The following is an 18,914-nucleotide window of genomic DNA, read 5'->3' on the forward strand; positions in this document are numbered from 1 at the left end:
CAAATGAGGGAATGCCCTCTGATGATAGTCCTGGCACTTTGTGTGCACCAGCGCTATTGGTATTACAGAAGGGGACGCACAAGCATCTGTGGCCCCTTCTGTAATACCAAAGTGCTCCAGGGGTGCGTAAACACCCATTGCCCCACCAGAGCACTTCCATAATATAGCCCTAGATGTTAATGAGCCCAGATTGTCCAAATCGGCCCAACAGGGCCAGAGATATTGAACCTGGAAATGTTACGACCTCTGACCCCTTTCCCTGTTTGGAGTGTGTGGAGCTCTGCTTCAGGTCTGGTAAATTGCCCAATTATGGGCCAGGGCTTGCCGCAAAAAAGATAAAAAATAAAGCACGAAGAGAGGAGGGTGTGTGTGGTGTGTGTGTGTGGAACCCTCTCCCATTTCTTCCCATTGCCCATGGACCCCATCCAGGGCCGGACTGGCTACAGGGCATTTTGGCATTCTGCAGACCTGAGGGCTGATGTCACTGCGGTGGGGGCTAATTTCGTAGATGGAGACCTGAGTGTGCTTCGAAATCAACAATGCAAAACGAATTTCGTTTTGCACACGCAGGTCCCCATCAACGAAATCAGCCTCCAGCTCTGCAGAATGCCAAAATGCCCGGTAGCCAGTCCGGCCCTGACCCCATTCCCGGGTGTAATTATATCTCAGGGGACCGGAACACCATCCCTGACCCCCGGTGCCTCTCAAGACAGAACAAAGAAGGACTGTGAGGGAGTGCCGTTGTACCACCTGCGAGAAGCAGTGAGAGGCCAAGGACCCCATCCCTGGGCCACAATGCCATGGAAGGCCAGACACGCCGCGTGTCTGCCCGCAGGAGCGGGCAGACCAGAGTAAATCAACGTTGTTGATGCACTTGGGGTGCCTGGATGAGACCAGGCACCTCGAGCAGAAGTAGCATAAGGCCGCTTTTGGAGCAAAGGAAAAAGGAAAACATGAAGCACAGCTCTACCCGGCAAAGCAGGGGAACCGCTACTATAAAATTTGCTGCTTCTGAAATATCTGCCCCATAATGCTTTGTGAGGCCTCCCATTTGGAATACATTTTTGCCTGTGGTGTTCAGACAAAAAATCGCAAATTAAATATCGCCAGACAGAAATAATGTGTGCAAGAAAACCATTTCAAGAACATCGATGTAAAGGTAAATAATATTGATTTTAACAATATCAAAATCATTAATATGGTTTACAAAAATATCAAAATCATTAATATAGTTTACAAAGATATTGTTGTTAATAATATAGTTTTTTTATTCTTTTTATGTATTTTAGTATGTATTGTATTTGTATATGTTATAAATGTTATTTGTTAGTAGGTTTGAAATTAAAGTTTATATCTTTTTTCATTATTAGTACTGTAGCAGGCTGCTGGGTTTATAGGGGTACATGGTGGGAACTAAGTAAATAATAATTAATTAATCATTAATTTTGTGTTAATATTTTTCATTTAATTGATCATTATTTATGATAATTGTATAATTGATTTTTTTGCTCAGGTGTGGGTTGTGTGTTTTGTGGGGGTATAGGGTATACATTAAAGTAATTATAATAAATTAATAATTGCTTTGAATTATTATTAATTATTTAATTGATAACTCATTATTTAAATTGTGTAATACATCTTTTCTTGATGTGTATTGTTATTTTCGTAAGGCTAAATAGTGTGTAGGATACCAAATACACTAATTAATACATAATGTTAATTTATGATAATTATTGAAATGTTAAATAATCATATAAAATATGCAATTAGGATATTCTTTACATTTTATATTAGGTGCAAGTTGTTGCGTTTGTGGGAGTAGAGGGTGGGAAGTTAATTAAATATGATGTCTTTATTATTCATTAACTATTAATAATAATTGTTTAATTATCAATTAATTATGAAAATGACACAAATAATATTTTTTTTATGTATATATTAGGGGGTCGATTCCGATTTGGGAAACTAATCCGTATGACGATTCGAATTCGTAGCCCTTTCCGTATGAATCGTACAAATCCGTCCGAATCGCTTAGTACGATCCGTAGGAAAAAAATACGTACAAATCTTTGTGAACCGTACGAAAAGCAAGGGAAAATCCGTACGATATAGACCCTTACGGTGAACCGTATGAATCATAAACATGCTGTATGACCCAACAAGTACGATCCGGACCAGGGAACGAGAACGCGATTTATACGGAAAACGTCGTATGAGCAATTCATAGGGAGAACCACACAATCACATACGCAACGTACCCCTGCAATCATGGGGGTACGCACCGTACACCTATGCATCGTACCCCTAAGCACCGTACCCCTACGCACCATACCCCTATGCACCATACCCCTACGCACAGTACACCTATGCACTGTACCCTTAAGCACTGTACCCCTACGCACCATACCCCTAAGCACCGTACCCCTACGCACCGTACCCCTGCAATCATGAGGTATACTCGCGTACCCGGGAGGGTCCATTTCATACGTGGTTTGAGTCAAAATCTGCTATTATGGACGTTTTGAGCTCCCATAGAAAGAGAGTGTTACGGAGTGTTGACGTGACGAATCGTACTTGCTGGGTCGGAAAAAGCTGCTTCAATCCGTACGGAAGTCACGTACTGCGTGTTCCGAATGCGATTTGTGCGTTTTTTTAAGTCGTATGGTCTTTCGTATTATTCGTACAGAGATCTGCTTTGGGTTCGGATCGTACCATATCGTACGTACGGGGACGTTTAAGGTGTACGATTCGTACGGAAATATGCTCCGTACGGCTATTCGTAGGGGATTATACAGAATCGGAATCAGCCCCTAGGTGTTGGTTCTTTGTTTTGGATGGGTAAAGGGTGGGGGACATAATTAAATATATAATATTTCATGAATAGTTAATTATTATTAATATTTCAATACATATTTAATTATGTAACATGTAAATAATATCATTTTAAGAAATAATTGTAGGTAGGTTTGGGCACTTTGTAGAAGCATAAGGTAAAAAACTGCTCAAGCAATAATACATTTGAAAATAGTTTATTTTTTATAATTATGTTATTTGCTATTGTGTTTGTTAATTGTGTTGTTCTTTTTAAATGTAAATATGATAATTTTATTAGTTGTTATTATTTGTAAATATAGTTCTGCACCTTAATTATAATAATATTTCTAGTAATTAATGTATATGTATTAAACATTGCAATGAATATATACATTTTGTTTCAAACATATTTTTATTGGCATTTCAAATTATTTACATTCTTGATACAAATATGCTCCATATCATATTATGGTATACCATATACTGAGAGTAATTACATGCATTTTGTTAATGCTCACATATTGATTGTACATCTGCCTCCCCCTTAGTAGGCAGCTATACCACGTCCTGATTACGGCTGATATAATGAGCCCCTATCTGCCAAGGCTGCCACTTGCTTTACTTTCAGTAGTCTGTATGCCGCCATATATGAACATTTTGTTGCACCCAAAAGCTGGAGAGTCGTCAGAGATATTGTCTGTTTGTTGTATTCTTCTAACCAACAAAAACTAAGTACCAAACAACTTTGGGGCATTCGCGTGAAGGTAGGCATGGTTGTGATACCAATTGCCGATCGGAAATGACTGTGCTCTGTGTGCTAGGGGCGTCGAGATTCCAGGGCCCTATCTGCAATTCCCATATAAAACATATATTTGGCTCACTACCTCCTTGTGCATTGTTTAATGCTTGGTGGGGGGCAGCTCGTTAAGTTCCATTGGCCCCATTGCCCTGTGGTTCGTTCTCCTGGACAGTCACGTCACTGTCTTCTGATATCTGTGTCGGAAGGTCCTTGCTGGAAATCATGTCCCTCCATTGCTGTCAGAGGGTGATGCTTCAGAATGATGGACTCCTGTCTAGCCAAAGCTCTGCCCTCCACCCCTGCCCAGTGTATGACATCTTGTTTCCAAAGCCCTCCCGGTGGTCTCGAGGCTGACTTCCAGGACATGGCTATCCACCTCTTGGCCAATATCAAGTATAGGTCTATAAATCTGTTGCCAACCTTTCTCTTGGGGGGCCTGGGAAAGAATCCATTCAGGCAACCTTCTATTGTAGACACACGCGCACGCCCTAGTGCTGCATTTATCTGTACTAAGACCTTGTCCCAGAATGGGCGCAGTTCTGCACGGTCCCAGGTCATATGTATAACGTCTGCATCATTCTGAGTGCACCTTAGGCATTTACGTGGTTCCCCCATATGTCAGCTGTATCCGGTGTGGAGTCATGTACGTCATGTGCACATAATTAAACTGAATATATTTCAGCCCAGCATTACGTGAGATCCCTTTGTGGGATGACAGAGTTCTACACCATTCCAAGTCAGTTAACTCCCTTCCCAGGGCTGTCTCCCTGAGTCTCCATAGTTTCTGTAAAGGGACAACTGTGCCCTCTGTAAGTGATATAAAAAAAGATTTCACTTGGCAGCCTGCCGAACCTAATGTAAGTAGCGAATGAAGTAACACCGATCTCTTACCACCTTCCTCTCGCCCACGAGATATATGGGCTTCCTTCAAACCTACCTTTTCGAGCAAACAACTGATATTTACACAACTGCTGACCCTCACACTAGTGGCGATGGGGTACACAACAGGGATGTGCACTGATACATATGTGCTCCCACCTAGGCCAAGGTACACCTTCTACAGAGGTGACAGGGTATATGATATAGTCACCTGCGAGCTTAACAGTTAGCTTATGTCATCATAAATGGGCATCTTCTACAGTTCACTATGCTTAAAGTGGAAACGTTAGTCTTTTTATGTTTTTTAGCTCGTACTGTTTATGACCCTATCATGAGATTTGCCACACTTTCCACACTTGATGCGGCCGGCGCAATGCGGTTGTAGGAGGCTTGCTGTGTATCTTTCCCCCGCCTATATTGTTATGCAGAGCACCACTTCACGTTGCCAGCCCATCCTGGGATGTAGGCACAATGCTGTGGTCAACAACTCTCGCCCTCAATAAAGGTTTTTGAAAATCCCACCAAAAAAGTACAGATTTACAATACCCTCGACTCAAAAAACAAACAAACAAAAAAAAGTAGTGAATGGAGTACCGGATGTGTCTCCGGTTCTTCCCGGCCCTTTCCCCACAACGTCCCAAAGGTTTGAGCTAAAGAAGCATACTGTAAGAATTTCCCTGGTAATAGTCCGTATCCCTCAACTAGTTCCTAAAGGGTGCTAGGGTCTTCTCCTGGTAACAATCCCCTACTGTCTCGAACCCCAAACTCCGACCATGGCATCAATTGATCTGTTTTTTGAGACAGCAATTGTACTTTGTCCACCTCAGGCAGCTGATCAACTTTCCTCTGGCTTAGATCCGCTGCTCCACCATCTTGGTCAGGCGGGGTCCCTGCCATCTTTGCTCTAATCTTGTCCATTGTAGGTATGAGTATTAACAGGCAGGATAAGTCGAAACTGCTCCACAGAATGGCAATCCAGAAAGGGCAGATTCAGAAGTGAGGGTCAAAGGTGGAGTGAAGGTGCCAGGATTCCCCCTGTTGCCCTCCATCACAGATGGACTATAGGCCTGCCAGCTCACCTGTCAATAGCCCTAGTCATAGTCCACTCCACTATCCCCACCTGGGGGGGTGTAGCACCAAAAGAGGGTGGGTGGGAGGGCTCTCAGATTGCCGCACTGGTAGCATTTCTGCCCTCCGTACACCAGCGCACACTCAGGGGCTATTCTTTAAAAGTCCCCTTTCTCGCCGAGGTGGTGGGCCCTCACAAGTATCTGAAGCTGGAGGACTGCAGGGTGGTGTGGGGTGAAGAACAGCCAACCCAGGTTATTCCAGAAGACCAGGAAGAGGTCTCTCCACTTCTCCTCTCTGTCTCTCTGGGTCCCGAATTGGACCTGAGTATGCCCCGTCATGCTTGCCACTTCCCTCCCAGAGTCGCTCTCACCTCGCGTGCCCCCAGCCAGGCTCATTCCATTTTTGGGCTTCTCCTCGATTCCAGAGGCACTTGTGCATCTCTCCCTGGGAACTCCGGGCTCTGTTCTGGTCCTTGATGCCCCCCCGGGCACTACTATTTTGAGAAAAATCCTAACTTTAAGACTTTCTGTACTCACAGAAGGCATTTAGGAGTCCTAAAGTTAGGACTCCTATCTTCTGTGAATACCGAAATGAGTAAGTGCCTTCTGTGAATACCAAAATGAGTAAGTGCCATCTGTGAATACCAAAATGGTAGTAAGTTTAGGATTTTGTCTTAAGTTAGTTCTGTGAATCGGGTCCTCTCTCTTTTTCTAATGTTGCACTGATTAGAGTGGAAATAGTAAATATCACCCTTTCACAATCCAACACTTGACCTACTGTTACACTGACTGGACTGGGGAAAGTAAATGTTACCCCTCTGCAATCCAGCACTTTCCCTACTGTTGCACTTAATGGAGTGGGAATAGTAAATTTTACTTCTCCGCAATCCAACACTTTCCCTATTGGTAGACTGACTGAGTTGCAAATAGTAAATCATACCCCTCTGTAATCCCACACTTTCCCTACTGTTACACTGATTGTCGTGGGTATAGTCAATTTTACTCCTCCGCAATCCAATACTTTCACTACTCTTGCAATTGCTGAAGTGGAAATAGTAAGTTTAACTCCTATGCAATCCAACACTTTCCCTACTGTTACACTGGCTGAGGTGGGAATAGTACATTTTAACCTCTCCACAATCCAACACTTTGCCTACTGTTATACTGACTTGAGTGGGAATAGTAAATTTTACCCCTCAGCAATCCAACACTTATCCCTACTGTTGTACGGACTGGATTGGAAATCGGCAATGTTACCCCTCCTCAGTCCAACACTTTGCCTACTCTGTGAAATTTTGGAGTGGGAATAGTGTATGTATTATTTGTAAAATGTTATAGCTTACATTATTTTGTTTAAATCGATACTATTATGATTTTGATTATTTAAAATTATAATATTTATAAATATTAATGTTTTTAATATGTAATTTACTCCTAGTAAATTGTAATTTTTTATGTTGTTTACTTTTTTAATTGTAATTAAAATGGTTTGTATTTTCAATTTTTTATGTTATTGGGTATATATGTATTGGGGAGAGGAGTTGGCCTAACGGCTAAGGCGCTCGACCTCGGACGTGGGAATCTGGGTTCGAGTCTCGGTAACGACGCCAAAACCTCCTGTGATTCTGGGCAAATCACTTAATCTCCCCGTGCCTAAAAATAAAACTGTGTGTGTGTCCTCATGTAAAAAAAAAAAACGTAACTTGTGCTATGTAAAGCGCTCTGATACCTGATTCGGTTCGGGTCTAGTTTGCGCTATATAAAACTCTACAAAAAAAAAAATATATATATATACATTAGTAGGTAGTTGTAGTTAGGACCTATTTTCCATAGGAAATCCGCAACATTCTATTTGGAATAACTTTGGCGCCCGTTGACGAATGTTCGCAAAATTATGAAAACTAATGGTCAGCTCCGGTCTGCTCCTATCCTTAAGTCTCGGGGTGATTAGTGAAGCAGGGGCCGAGAAAAAAGGGGGTCCCAAAACGTGTGTTCCCCTTGCAATTTTCCATAGGAACAGTTCATCACGGCTACAGCCCGAACTGCTGAACGGAATTACACCAAATTTGTCAAAGAGGTAGTCCTTGGTAAATGGTGTAAACCTGTTCAGTAGTTTTTTAGATATTAAAGGAAACAAATACATATATATCTGGGCGAAGCCTAAAGACACATCTCATCATGAGATCTGATTGGCTGTCAGCCCTTCATCCAAGAAGTGTTAGCAGTTATTGGGACCAATATACATGATAGCACCTCATTAAAAAGCATTGCAGTTAATAGAAGGTTTTAAGACTTTAGTTACATTATAAATCATTTGTTGATGGTACCATACTCATTTTAGGAATTGTGGTGTGTTCTAAGGTGATTTTACCATGTGAAAGAGCCTTCTGCTGGGATATCATGAATCATGTTTGAGAGAAAACTATTTTCTCCCGCTTTTCCCACAGAGGTTTAGAAGGTGATCTATAAGCTAAACTGAGGGCATAATTTCTGTAAATTCACATTATCTTTCTCAGTCACGTGAGAATGAAGTCTGACATTGTCAGTAAAACAATGTACATCCAACAAGGGCAGAGACTGTCAGTTGATTCCTTTGTGTTCTACTGCAGCTTCCCAGAGTGTTCTAAAGTACAACCAGAGTGCTAACAGCCTTACTTGTGACAAAAGTATATCACACCTGAAGCCATCTTGATTGGAATAAACTGGTAACTTTTAAAACATTTAATTTAAAAAAGAAACAAAATGTGGGGGTTCATTTTGCAATAGAAATTATGATTAGTGCTGCAGAAAGAAAAATTAGGGCACATTTTGAATGACTTCTCAAATCCTCTTCTATTTCATTAAAAAAAATTCTGACATGCAGACTGAAACATCTACTTTCCATACCAGCAGCAGACTTCCCTGGTGAGCAGTAAATTTACAACAGTGATCTAATGAGCAACTAGAGTGTAAAACACTGAATGTGTTTCCTACTGAGGAGACTGTAGTAAATGAGGAAATTAGGAAACGTCATAACAGATAAGACTCCAAAGATGGCCCCCAGAGACAAAAGAGCCCAAATGTAGCACAAATATCACCCAGATGTAGCCCAAGTATAGCCCAATGACAGAATGTCCGAGTGTTCTAAAGAACAACTAGTCTTAGTTATAACAAAAGTAGATTCAGATTCAGATTCAAAATGCTTTATTCGGTATATATAAATATAACCATATAGCAACAAATACAGAATAAAAATTGCATGTGCATCATTAATTTACATCGAACCCTAATTTATCAAGTACCAAATACAGCGTTATGTGCTCCTTATTAGTTCTTGGGGGTGCGTAACAAGGGATTTACTTTTCATGATAAAAACATTTGTCGTAAGAGTTACGTGTCTTGACGATTTGATATGGGACAACAATCATAAAATGCGATAGCCGAATTAATCAAATGTACAAAATTTGGCAAACACAATATAAAATATTCATTATCAGGCGCATCTGCAAAATTGCAATGACAAAGTGCATATATTTAAAACATTATGTACCTTCATCCTTATATACATGTGCGAGCTAATATCAATAAGGTGCATATGAGTTAAAAACCATGTATGAAGTTCATATAATAATTGGTTTCTATGCAAAGATGTATTTAGAATTGTATGTAGCCACATGAAAGCATATGTCTGATCTCCCTAAGGTAAACATCAGCTGTAGCGCTGTCTTGGTTTAACATATATCATATTTTGAAAAGATAGCCGAATTAATCAGATGTGCAAAGTTGGCAAACACAATGTAAAATACTCATTTTCAGGCACATGTGCAAAATGGCAATAACAAAGTGAGTATAGGTTAAAAATCAATGTATGCCTTCGTATTAAAATACATGTGCAAACTAATATTAATAAAGTGCATATGAGTTAAAACCATGTATTAAATTCATACAATGATTGATTTCCGTGCAAATATGCATTTTAAAATGTATGTAGCCACATGGAAGCATATGTCTGGGCTCCCTAAATTAAAAATCAACTGCATCGCTTTCTTGGTACTACGTATATCATATTTTAAAAAGATGGGTTTCAGATAAAATTTCCTATAAGGAATATAAAATTTACAAAACAACAAAAAATGACAGCTACTCTGCTTTGAAATGCTGTCACAGGGGCATAAACATGAGCCATGCTGCTTCATCAGTGGGAATGCTACTAGGTGGTGCACAATTCCTAGGCGTAAACAAGGTAAAACAAAGCTATGGGAACTTTTGGTAACAACAGTAAGGTATGACTGAAAGCCTTCGCTAACGCTGTACTCTAAGTAAGAGTTAAACGTGCTTTGTTTTGCATATTCTGTCATTCTGCTGCTTCTTTTATGGTTCAGGAAGGTGACTTTAAGCTCTTTTTTTGATAGACCTGCCCCCATGGTAGGTTCTCTGAAAACATCAAAATCATAGAGTGTTTTATACCAGGATTGAATATGGCATAACCAGGATATATTTGAGCGGTGGTCGAGCTTTAAACAGTCAATAATCGCATCCTGAGTGAATTTTGTTTCTTCTTTTGACCAGATTGAACGCCATAGGGCCAGGGGGCGTAGGGCAACCAGGTCCTTAACATAGTTTAAGCCCACTTCCCTATGTGTTAACTCATTTGAGGCCGCTGCCGCGGCACAAAGCAGTTGTTTCAAGAAGGCATTCTCTTCATACTGGATTTGGTTACCACTCTGAGTATGATAGCCCCATATCCCTGCCCCATACAAGGCTGATGATATGCATCTGGAATTATAGATAGACACCATCTCTTGTATTCTACGGCCACCTAGTTTCGCCGCAAATCTAAAAACGCTACTGGTGTTCCTGACCATTTTAAAACGAAAGCTCTCCTGTTCGTTAGTCCACCTTCCATCTCCTGAAAATGTAATACCCAGATAGCAGAACTTTTTTACAAATTCCAATTTCTCTCCGTCTAAATAAAAGGTCCTGTTCTTCCTTGTCTTCCTTCCGCATGACATTATAAATGTTTTTCCTTTATAGATTATCAGCTTTCTACTTTCTATGAAGGTCTGAAACTTATTAATTAGACATTGCAGGCCGTTTTGGGTCCGGGAGAGAAGGACCGCGTCGTCTGCGTATAAAAGGATTGGAATGGGATTACCATTTATAATGGGGTCATCTACTTGGGTTGTTCTTAGGATTTGATCGATATGATTTATGAACAAAGAAAATAAAAGAGGGGCAAGAACACATCCTTGTCGAATGCCTCTGTTGATTCTAAAGAAAGGTGTGCATTTGCCAGCAGAACCGAATCTAACTTTACTGGACAAGTTTTCATAGAGTCTGGCCAGGAAGTAACTAATTTTAGTAGGGGCGCCCATTTCTAGTAAAACTGTCCATAAGAGCGAATGTTCCACCAGATCAAAAGCCGAGCTTAAATCGGCGAAACACAAAAATAAATTACCTTCTTTGGCCTTTGTGTATTTACTGATGATTAGTTCCAGGTTCACACACTGCTCCATTGTTCCCATCCCCCTTCTGAACCCGTACTGCACTGGGGATGAGATGTTATTTTCCTCAACACAGGCTTCCAGTCTCTCTAAAAGGACTCGGCTAAGAATTTTAATTGACAAGTCCAGAAGCGAGATGGGGCGGTAGTTACGTGCCTCTGACCTGGGGCCTTATTTGTAAAGAGGTACGATAATGGACTGGCCCCATGTTGGTGGATACCTATCTTCTATGGCAGCATTAAAATAACGTGTCAGGATAGGTGCCCATAAATTCATTTCATGTTTATAAAAGTTCATGGGCACCCCATCGGGGCCCGGGGCTTTACCGCCCTTACTCTTTCTAATTGCCTCTGTGACCTCGGTTAGGGTCACAGATAGCTGCTTTTTTGCCATTTTGAACTGGGTGCTGTATCTGTATCTAAAATCGGCCCATCTAAATTAAAATCAGAATTAAAAATCCCAGTAAAGTGGGCTATCCAGGCGCGACAGCTTACATGTGAGGTAATTTTAGGGATGTTGTCATTCTTTAGGAGCGGGCTATTAATGGTTTCCCAGAATAATTTGTGATTTTTTGTTGCAGCTGCCATGTCCAAATTAGTACAAGCCTCATTTTGTAGTTCCTTAATTCTGGTGGCCAGTAAGGTCTTATAATTGTGACGCTCCTCTCTAATTTTTGCTATATCTCTGGGCTTGGTATCTAGAGCTAGTTTTAGTTTGTTTAGTGACTGGGCACAATTCTTATCGAACTAGACCACTTGAACTTTCCTCAACTTTCGGCTCTTGACTGTAAGTGAGTCGTCAATCACTTTAGTTATTTTTAAAAAGTTAATGAGTAAATTACCTGGTGTCACTTCGGAACCAAGACAATAATCTATTTCCACACTACATTTTAAGAGTACTTCCATCATAAATTGGGCGGGGTTGATTCTAACCCACTTTATTCTCATGCCGTTCGGTCTTTCTGCTGTGATCCCTTGAACGGGTCTTCCATGAGCATGGGTTTTTCGCCCCCATCCAAATAGTACTAGCGATATGCTGTTATGATCGCTCACGGTCTGCTCAACTACCCATGGGTTGGAATAGACTGATCCATTGGACACCAGAATGTGGTCAATGTTGGAGGGAGCATCCCTCCCTTTAAATGACGGGCACTCTACATTGTTTCTATTCTTTGTGCACTCTAGTAGCTCCAGATCTAATTTAGCGGCTAAATTATTCAAAGCGCTTCCGTAGTTGGTGTGGGGAAATGGTTATAAACCTTACTACCTCTGCTATAGTACTCCCCACGATGACCACAGATCCCCTTCAGTGCGTGACTGCACGCTTTAATGTTAAAATCTCTCGCCCAAATTATTACAGGGGGGTCACCTATTTGCTCTAATACTCCCTCTATTGCCCGCTCTATATCTTGTACAATCATGCCCCGATTGGGTCCAATGATGTTATTATAGAAGTTAACTATAACTAGGTCCCTACCTTTACCATGAACCAGGCGCAAAATCTGTGCATACGGGGCCACCTCTACACAGCTACCAAGGCTGAACTCAGTTAAGGTAGTTGATACCAAAGTCAGAAGTCCACCTTTTGCTCTTCCTGCTAAGGGGATTGTTACATCCACACTATATGATGTGTACCCCTCAACTTGTATTTGGGCTCTATGCCACGTCTCCTGGAGACAAATTATATCATGCCCCTGTGTAATAAAGGTGTTCCAAAAAGGGGTAGTTAATTTACTGGCAATACCTGCTATATTCCAGGTAATGATGTTAAGGCCTTCATCGGTATTGTCCTGTGCAGTGTCATAAGGTGCAACTGTTTCTAGACTTTCAGCAGGGGTGGTGTCTATGACGGGGGTTACATCAATCTGAACTGTATTGTCAGTTATGTGTGAACCATCAATTGCTAACATTTCTACTATATCCCTGGCTACCCTATTTATGCCAGATGTACCTGTATCGGTTTCAGCCATTCCCATAGTGATAGTTATGTCTGGTGGTTGAGGTAATCTGGTTTGTTCCCTCAGCCAATCATTCTCATCCAAGCAGCCAAACACCTGAAATCTGTTGTATATTGGAGCAAAATCATAGGCTGTTATATTGGTTGGAATGGGTAGCTCTGTGATGGTCGATTGTCCGTGCTATGGGATGTTTCCCTGACTGGCCCCTGTAAAAATAGTCTAAAGGTAGTAGGGTTGTGTTATATGCCCGTTCGGAGGGCATCAGTGCATTTAAGATTGAGTCTCTGGCCCAGTCGGGTGTCCTGTAGTTTATAACTATACAGTCTCCATTTATCTCCTTTTTACTGGGTCCCACCCAACCTACTCTCTGGTTTGATATAATCTGATTTGCTCCCCGCATTGGGAACCCGCAGTTTCTAGTGAGCCAATGTAATGTTTTATTTATACTTTTTTTTGGTTTTCGAATTGGGTTGGCTTTAGCTTTGGTACATTGGCAAGGATGGCTACATACGCGCTGCTTTCCGGTGGCAAGTTAATCGTTGCGGGGAATATATTATTGGTGTTCCGGACAGGTGCTACCCTGTCCATATTGTTTGGTTCTAGGCTGCCTTTCTTCCTTTGTTCCACAACAGGTTTTTGCCCCGTTGTTATTATAGAGATGTTAGTAGTTACTTTTTCCGGAGCAGTGACTACAATTGCCGGTGCAAGGGGGCTAGCTACTCTCGTGTCACCACCAGTCAAGTTGTTATTAGGCTTCCCCTTTTGGGCATTAATTGTAGGTTGCTTGTTCCGTGTACTAATGTGTTCTAACAAATCTAGATTAGCTATTCCCAGCTTTTCTAAATTCTCTACCTTATCAGTTAAGACCCTCAGTCTTTCAGTTATTGGGGTAATTTGTGACTTTACTAGGTGCTCGAGCTGTGTTATGAGACCCTCCATGTTAACAGGAAGTAAGTCTTGTTGAGCAGTACCCTGGTTTTTGATTAATTGTGAGTTGCTGCTCTGCTCCGATTTGTTCCCCCCCTTGTTTCGAGAAAATTTGAGTTGATCTCTTCTTTTTACTTCTATGTCTCCCCCCTATTTACAATTACCAGTTTCCTACTGCGTGCCGATCTACCTTTGAATCCACTCGGTCCATTACCACTTATACTTTGTGATGGACTCATATCGGCTGTCTTTTCTACTGGGTTAACATCATCATCGCCACAATCGTCTAACACATCTCTAACATTAGACACAGTAATAACTGATAGGGGAACCTCACTTGGCTGTAAGTTGGGGGTTAGTGACAGCCTGCTCTCTCGAGCAGCAAAATCGGTGGGTAGTGGCTGTTGTAGTACATCAACATAGTTCTGATCATTTCCCGGCAAGTCCGCGTATGATTGTAGTAATATTGAGTCCTGTGACAAAGCTGTTATTATGGAGGTGTTTGCTGGTATATTAGTTCCTTGCGTAGGGTGAGTTATCAAACACATGCTCGGTGGTAGTGAAAGACGCCTTTCGGTGTTTTCTATGGCAGTGACAACTACCCCTATTGTTTGTTGCAACATTTTGTCAATCGCAGTTAAGCTTGGGAGTGGGGTTGTTGCCTGTGCTAATTTCCTTGACGTGGATCGAGTTGACATTGGTGTCTTTTTAACCATGATTCCACTTAGCGCCTAAGTAGATACTATGTTAAGCCGCAATCTATTCACACACAGGTCGGCAGATGAATTACCTTGGGCGATGGCTTGCTGGTGTAAACAAGAGACGTGGCCCAGACCAGACTCCTCAGGCCTCCTCAGGCCTAAGAGGGCCCGCACTTTGCCCGGGCTTCGCCCGCCGTCCCGCGAGGCGGGTCTTACACCGTTTTTATGCGCCTCCTGGCGCGGTTTGGTGATGCGTGGGCCGCAGGGGCTGATGGGAAGTGTGGTCCCCAGCCCGCACTCCACTCGGCGCTCGCGCTGGCGTGGTGGTAAAACCAGCGGGGCAGAGGCAGGCAGGCGGGAGGCTCTGGCGGCAGGTCACAGGCAGCAATCACACAGGTCTGCAAAGCTTCCCCACTCGGCAGGGGCTTACACCATTTTTATGCGCCTCCTGGTGCGGTTTGGTGATGCGTGGGCCGCAGGGGCTGATGGGAAGTGTGGTCCCCAGCCCGCAATCCACTCGGCGGTCGTGCTGGCGTGGTGGTAATACCAGCGGGGTAGCGTGAGGCAGGCGGGAGGCTCTGGCGGCAGGTCACAGGCAGCAATCACACAGGTCTGCAAAGATAACAAAAGTATGGAACACCTGAAGTCATCTTGATTGGAATAAAGTGGTAACACTTAAAACATTTCATTTGAAAAGGAACAAAATAAGGGGGTTTATATTGTCATAGAAATTATGGTTAGTGCTGTAAAACAAAAAATGAGGAAATGTTTTAAGTGAGATCTCAAATATTTTCCTGTTATATTTCAACAGGAGAAGCCTGTCAGTTGATGCCTTTGTGTTCTACTGCAGCTTCCCAGAGTGTTCTAAAGAACAACTAGAGCGCTAACAGTCTTACTAATGACAAAAGTATGGCACACCTAAAGCCAGCTTGGCTGGAATACACTGGTAACACTTAAAATATTTAATTTAAAAAGGAACAAAATAAGGGGTTTATTTTGTCATAGAATTTATGGTTAGTGCTGTAGAAAGAAAAATGAGGACATGTTTTAAGTGGGATCTCAAATATCTTCCTGTTATATTTCAACAGGAGCAGCCTGGCAGTTGATTCCTTTGTGTTCTACTGCAGCTACCCAGAATTTTCTAAAGAACAACTAGAGCAATAACAGTCATCCTTATGACAATATTATGGCACACCTGAAGCCATCTTGATTGGAATAAACTGGTAACACTTAAAACATTTAATTTAAAAAGCAACAACATGAGGAGGTTCATTTTGTCATTGAAATTATGGGTAGTGTTGTAGAAAGAAACAATAGGGCATGTTTTAAGAGAGACCTAAAATCCTTTTCTATTTAATTTGAAAATTCTGACATGCAGACCAATACCATCAGTAGACTTCCAGTTAACTCCCTGGTGAACACTATCCCCTACATTACCCAAACACCACTGCATTACCATAAAACCGAAAACACTAGCCCCAGCACAACCCCCTACACTACACAAACACCACTGCACTACCCTAAACCCTAAAACACTACCCCCTACAGTACACAAACACCACTGTGCTGGATGGATGGATGGATGGATGGATAGGGTTTTTATATAGCGCAATATCACCGTCAGGTCTCAAAGCGCTTTGCATTGGGAACCCGTCCTGGTTTTTCCCTGTGAGATAGCCCATACTGGGTATCCCCAAGGTGAAAGCCAGGCATCCCGCCGCGGGGGGCCGTAGTGGAGATTAAGCAAGCTAATGCCCAGAGTTGCAGAGTGTGAACCTGTGATTCAAGTAGGCACCGAAGCGAGAATTACCGAGTCCGTGGACATTTTGGGCTCAAGACCCTGCCGCGTCGGGAATTGAACCCTGGTCCCGGGTCTGATCTCAGCGTCCAGGTCTGCCTCCTCTAACCAGTGTGCCACACTTCTCCACCACTGTGCTTCCCTAAACCCTAAAACACTACCCCCAGCATGACCCCCTATACTACCCAAACACCACTGCGCTACCCTAAACAGTAAAACACTACCCCAGCATGACCCCTACACTATCCAAATACATCTGCACTACACTAAACCCTAATAAACTAACCCAGCACGACTCCTTACACTACCCAAACACCAGTGCACTACCCTTAACCCTAAAACACTACTCCCAGCACAACCCCTACACTACGCAAACACCACTGCACTACCCTAAACCCTAAAACACTATCACCTACACTACACAAACACCACTGCACTACCCTAAGCCCTAAAGCACTACCCCCAGCAAGACCCCCTACACTACACAAACACCAGTGTACTACCCTAAAGCCTAAAACACTACCCCAGCACGAACCCACAGACACTACACAAACACCACTGCACTACACTAAACCCTAAATCTACCCCGAGCATGACCCCCAACACTACCAAAACACCACTGCACTATCCTAAACCCTAAAACACTACCCCAGCACAACCCCCTACACTACAGAAACACCACTGCACTACCCTAAAGTCTAAATCTACCCCAGCACGACCCCCTACACTACACAAACACCACTGTGCTACCCTAAACACTAAACACTACCCCCAGCATGATTCCTACACTACCCAAACACCACTACGCTACCCTAAACCCTACAACACTACCCCCAGCATGACCGCCTATACTACCCAAACACCACTGCTCTACCTTAAACCCTAAAACGCTACCCCAGCACGACCCCCTAAAATACACAAATACCACTGCACTACCCTAAACCCTAAAGCACAACCGCAGCACGACCCCCTACATGATGAGGAATTTATGCAGTGCCTCGTTTCGTATCCTCCTTTACAAAGATGTCTGTTTGCAGTTTCACGGTTTCGCTTTTAGCATAGTAATAATAATAATAATAATAATAATAATAATAATAATAGTTACATTTATAAAGCGCCTGGTTACACTGAGGACCGCGCTACGGTAGCAGAAAGAAATAACAGCCCAACTAACAAAACAAATCAAGAGGCAGGAAATAGATGCGTCTGCAGGCCTTTCCGGAAGACCGATGCACAGCACTCCAGCCGGATAGCCTGAGGGAGCATGTTCCACAACTGGGCAGCGAGATAGCGGAACGAGCGCCCACCCATCCTGGCTCTCTTGATTTTGGGAACAAACACCTTACCTTTCCCGCTGGACCTTAACAGTCTAGTCGGTACATAAGGAGTTAAAAAAACATGCAGATATGTGGGCTCCTTTCTTTGTAAAATCCGGTGGCCCACACACAGAGCCTTGAACTTTACTCTCTCCCTGATGGGAAGCCAGTGGAGCATGAGAACTAATCTTGCTGCTGCATTCTGGATGCACTGCGTACGCTGCAAGCATCTCGCAGTTGCACTCAGATGCAAAAGATTGCCATAGTCTAGGCGATAGGTTACCAGAGCATGAACAAGGATTTTTCTAGATACAGTGGGGAGGTCAGTCAAGGCTTTTCCGTAGTATCCTTAAAATGCCAAAACAGGCGCCTGCCACTCTCCTGGTATGGTAGTCAAAAGACAACTTATTGTCCACCCAAACCCCAAGGCTCTTAGCTTGATCACAAGGTGTGGGAGTCGGGCCCATTGACTGGGGCCACCATGCCGAGGTCCATACTTATGGAGCCTTCCCTATCACCAGCACCTCGGTCTTGCTGCCATTCAGCTTAAGGCAGTTGTTTGCCATCCATTCAGCCAGCTCTTGAAGGCAGGATACAAAGTTGGTGGTAGCTCCAGGCTGGGCTTGGGTCAGAGAGACGACCAGCTGTGTATCATCAGCATAGGACAGGGCATTAATTCCAAATGTATCCGAGATTTTAGCCAGGGGGGGCGACATAGAGATTGAACAATGTTGGGCTCAATAGAGAGCCCTGAAGCACCCCCTGGGTCAGCTTGATGTTTCTAGAGTAGTAGCTGCCCTGCATGACTGAAAAGCTGCACTCAGATAAAAAAGATTCCATCCACTTTAGTGCTCCGCCAGCTACACCCCCTCTTTCTAGATTATGAAGCAGGGTATGGTGGGCAATAGTGTCGAACGCGGCACTTAGGTCTAAGAGAATTAAGGCCGCTGTCTGTCCTTCGTCCACATACTTCCGGATGGTCTCGGTGGAGTACAGCAAGGCAGATTCAGTGGAGTGAAAAGCCCGGAAGTCAGACTGGGAGGGATGAAGAAGGTTGTTGGTACAAATATGTGAAGTAAGCTGCGCATTCCAATCTTTTCCGCAGCCTTTGCAAAAAACGGGAGCGGGGAAATGGGGCTCAAGTTGTCAAGTTGGTCAGCACTAATATGA

This window comes from Lissotriton helveticus, chromosome 11 (assembly GCF_964261635.1).
Source record: "Lissotriton helveticus chromosome 11, aLisHel1.1, whole genome shotgun sequence".
In the NCBI taxonomy this organism is placed as follows: Eukaryota; Metazoa; Chordata; class Amphibia; order Caudata; family Salamandridae; genus Lissotriton; species Lissotriton helveticus.